This window comes from Dipodomys ordii, unplaced genomic scaffold, assembly GCF_000151885.1.
Source record: "Dipodomys ordii isolate 6190 unplaced genomic scaffold, Dord_2.0 Scaffold41, whole genome shotgun sequence".
NCBI classification, from domain to species: Eukaryota; Metazoa; Chordata; class Mammalia; order Rodentia; family Heteromyidae; genus Dipodomys; species Dipodomys ordii.
Window position 1 is genome coordinate 1,318,435 of NW_012267257.1, and position 4,852 is coordinate 1,323,286.

Genomic DNA, 4,852 nt, shown 5'->3' on the forward strand with positions numbered 1-4,852 from the left:
AAAAAAAAAAAAAAAAAAAAAGCAGTCATAGCCTGGCACCAGTAACTCACACTTGTAATCCTAGCTACTAAGGAGGCTGAGATCTAAGGATCTTGGTTCAAAGCCAGACCCAGCAGAAAATTCCCTTGAGACTCTTATTTCCAATTAACCACTCAAAAACTGGAAGTGACGTTGTGGGTCAAGTGGTAGAGCCCTAGCCTTGAGCACAGAGGCTCAGGGACAGTGGTCTGGCCCTGAGCTCAAGCCCCACAATTGACACACTCAGACACACAAAAAGCAGTCTTATTTCCTGTAATTTCACAGTGTATTTCTGGGACACCCCACTCACTTGGCCACTGTAGAACTAAGATTCCAGCTTTGGTTATTACTATAGCTGTTGTCACAGAGCACCAGGAACTGAGTCCCTTAAATAGTATTGTCTCATGGTTCTTGTAGTCAAGAGCTGGTAGGCTTGCTTCCTTCTGAAGGCTGTGAAAAAGACCCATTCACTCTATGGCTTGTAGATAGTCCAATGTTCTTTCTATATGCATGGCCCTGAGTTCCCAAGTTTCTCTTCTGTTCAGGACTCTAATATTACTAAATTAGAGCTCATCTCAACGATGTGTGTGTGTGTGTGTGTGTGTGTGAGAGAGAGAGAGAGAGAGAGAAACGTGTGTGTGTGTGTGTGTGTGTGTGTGTGTGTGTGTGTGTGCCAGTCCTAGCCTTGAACTCAGGGCCTGGACACTGCCCCTTATATTTTCCACTTAAGGCTAGTACTATACCACTTGAGCCATAGCTCCACTTTGGGCTTTTTGGTAATTAATTGGAGATAAGAGGCTTATGGACTTTCCTGCCTGGTCTGGCTTCAAACTATGATTCTCAGATCTCAGCCTCCTAAGTAGCTAAGTAAGTAAGCCAGGCTGTCAATGACCTCCTTTTAACTTAATTACCTCTATAGAGACGCCATCTCCAAATAAGGCCACATTCTGAGGTATTGCAGAATAATCCATATTAGGATCTTAATATCTAAACATTGGAAAGACACAATTCACCCCACAACACCAAACAACCTCTCTGGTTCTGGCTTCCTAATCTTTCGAGGTGAATGTTGGCCTTAATGTTCCTTAAGGGCTCTTTCAGTCCCACTGTTCCAAGATTTGCAGAGCCCTTGGCAGCTGCCAAGCCTGGCTCCAATATCCACTCAGCTATAAATACAAGAATTTTCCCTCCTTGGTCCTGCCAGCCAGTCCTGGAGTGGGAAATAAGTTGAGGAAATGCTACAAGGGTGGAGTTTTCCTTTAGCTTGTTGTCATTTGTGTGAGTTCTGTAATGGGACATTCGAGGCATAAGGGAAATAGGGGTCCTGATACCCTAAAATAAGGCAGCAAACACCAGTGATACTTGTTCTTTTCCAAAGCTCAAGGTTTTATGTGCACCCACCATGGATGACAAAATAGTTCCAGGAGAGCTGCAGGGTTTTGTTCTCTTGGCCAGTTCATTAGCAACAGAACGGTTACTGGGATGCAATCCAGCTAGGCTGACAGCAGGAAAAGGACAGAACTGGACCAGAGCCCATGCAGCCAAGAGGGATCAAGAGGGCTCAGATGTGCTGACACGCTGGCAAAAAAAGAAAAAAAAAAAGAGAGAGGGGGAAAATGGGAGGTGAGGAATAAAATTAAAAAAAAAAAGTTTTTACAGACCTGATGAGCTGAAGGTAAAGAGGTCACATGTTTTTTCAAGGGACTCAGACAGGAAGGGAGAAAGGAGGGGCTGCAAATCACACAAATTAAAGTCTGGCCAGCATCATCGTTAGTGAGAATTTAGAAAAATTGGGGTTTGCTTACCTATAAATAAAACCATCGGTTTTAGAAACCTAAACGAAGAGCATGTGTGCAAAAGAAACCTATATAAGGAAGCAGAGCTGGACTATAGTTAACGAGAGGCCCAGAACAGCCCACTTCCTTTCTTTGTGCCTTTTTTATTCATCTCTAAATGTGGAGATGGTAATCCGATTGCACTCTTCACTTAAAAATACTTTTCTTCTGAATCACCTGACAAGCTTTTTTTATGTTGTCCCTGCAGGGTGCTTATAACCAGCAAGAGATCTTCCAGAGCCACTTCGTCCGTCTAATAGATCTTTCTGGAAGCTTCCAGCTCCCCAGATGTGAATGCAGTCAGTCTATAGCTTTATTATTCAACCCAACTTTCCTCCTAAAGATTGTGCCAAACCTTGATGCTTAAGCTGTGCCATTAGGAGCATCTTGGCTTTCTTTCCATACAATTTGTATTTGTAACTGGGTAGATTTTTACTCTGGGATTTTTATAGCCTTTGTAATATTAAAAAGTGAGTCGTGGATCTGTTCTCTGGCTTTTGAGAGGCCTGGACTGGATACTGTATAAGTGTATGTCCATGTCTCCCCTCTGTTTCTACCATGTACAATCATGCAGCTGAAGGTAAAAGGCTATCCCTGTAGCCTCATCTCCGCTATTTGAGGCCAAACATGTAACTGATGAAGCAGGCAGATTCCTGGCTACACTGTGACTAAACAAAGGGTCACTGCATACACAAAACCAGGACATGGTACATTCACCATGAAAAGAAAAGTCTGTCAGTGGGTTGAGGCTAACCTATAATAATTTTTAATGTTCCTCAGTTGAGTTATTCTTAATTTATACTTCTCAAAATGCTACATTGCAGTCAGGTATGGTGATGTATACCTACAATCAGCAATTGGGAGGCTGTGAACTCAAGACCGGTCTGGGCTCTGTCGTAAAACCTGTCGAAACAACAAAAACAAAGAACCAACAAAACAAAAACGAAAGTCATATTTTGTTGTCTCTTCCTGTTAAATATGTACAGATAGTGACTCTTGCTTCCTATCTATCAAATACGACTCTTAGATAGGGTACTTGGCTTTTTAAAAATCAAATGATTTATCCATTCATGCCAATGCAAGGATAGAGTGTGTTCCACTTCAATCATGAGTCATGTGGCTCAGGCTTAGAGATGCACAGACAGCAGGAAGGGCTTCCTGCCCCAGAGGAACTCCTGGCCTACTATCTCCTGACCCTGGAGGACTTCTGGACTTGGGTTTTGACAACAGCGTTTTGAATTGCACCCATACTTCCTTTTCAAGGAAGAACTTGACTTCCTTGCTAAAACAGAGCATGAATGTCTGCCAAATCCCTGTCCTCAACCAGACTTGCAGTCTTGGTTTCTCTTCCTTCCTGTTTCTGAAGCCCAATAACACCCTTTGCTTGGAGTTTCCACTTGAGTTTAGAAGTTCTGTCTACATAGAAAAGGTTAGACATAAGAACCTTTGGCCTACAAGAGCCCCTGAGACATTACTTCTGTGCAATCCCTGTCTTATTCATGTCTATTTAGGTGGACCTCAGGCAAACCACCACTGGGCAGTGAGTTTCAAGAGCCCAGTCTATCTAAGTGCTCACCTGTGGAGTCCAGTGAGAATCATCCAGTCTAACTGAACCATTAAGAGTAGTATCTGTTGGCAGTAGCTCTGCCAGATCTCCTGGGAGCCCAGGTCTGTCAAGCACAAGTCCGTTGCCACCCTTTGTATCTTGGCTTTTGTTAGGGAGGAAGGATGGTGGAAGCAGTTACCATGTGGTGCTGGACAGAGGAAGGGAAGTAGATATTCAGCAAAGTCTGCCCCTGATGCAGTCATACCAATAGAGTACTTCTCCGAAATGCTTAACTGAATCTAATTGCAAGGAGATAGACATCCCCTTGTGGGTATTTCACAGTTCGTCTGGACTCTTCAAAACTGCCCAGGTAAATTGAGATCGGCATGGTGAAATACACTTGCAATCCTAGCATTCAGGAGTCTAAGGCAGAAGGATCAAAAGTTCAGGGCTATCGGAACTACATTATGAGACCCAACCATAAAACACCACTAAAAGAGTCAATATCAAAAAGTTTTTTTCAAAGCAATGGAGCTGGTCTAGATTAAGGACAACTAAGGACATATGCAGTTAAATGCAATGTATGAGCCTTGGTTGGTTTAGGATTGAAAAAATTATAACAGTAAAGGACACATTATAATTGTGTGTACGTGTGTGTGTGCGTGCGCACGTGCAGAACAAGAAAAAAGTGTAGCGGGCTGGGAAGGTGGCTCAGTGGTAGAGTGCTTGCCTTGCATGCCTGAGGCCCTGGGTTTGATTCCTCAGCACCACATAAGCAAAAAGAAAAAGAAGCCGGAAGTGGTGCTGTGGCTTAAGTGGTAGAGCGCTAGCCTTGAGTTGAAGAGCTGAGGGACAGCACCCAGGCTCAGAGTTCAGGCCCCACAACTGGATCCAAAAAAAAAAAAAAAAACAAAAGAAAAAAGTGTGACAAAAGCTAACAATTAGTAAATCTAAGTGAAATATGGAAGTAGACATTGTACCATTTTCTCGCCTTTTGTTTTAGACTTGAAAAGTTTCAAAATAAGTTTACAATTCTAGCATTATATAGTGACAGATGAATGGAAGTAGGAGGGGAAATGGCAGGAGTAGATGCGGGGGGAACCACTGATAGTGTGATGACCCATTAAAAACAAAAACAAAAAAACCAAAACCAGGAAGCAGACAAAGAGTAGCCGCAGACACAGAACCTGAGAATCCGCAGGTTGGTACCTTGTATCAGCAGCAGCACCTGGGGACCAAGGTGCAACCTAGGCAAGTTCAAGATCCACTGATAGGCAGAAATAGGCAAAGTAATGCCACGTGTGGCCTTTGGAGGCCTGAGACTTGGGAAATACTGAGTGCCAAACTGGCCAGACAGGATTGAAGCCAGTAGGAACTGATGCATCTGCTTGCTGCCCTAGCTGGACAAAAAGCCCAAGGTGTGGGTGGAGGAGGCTCGTCAGGAGGCAAGGGT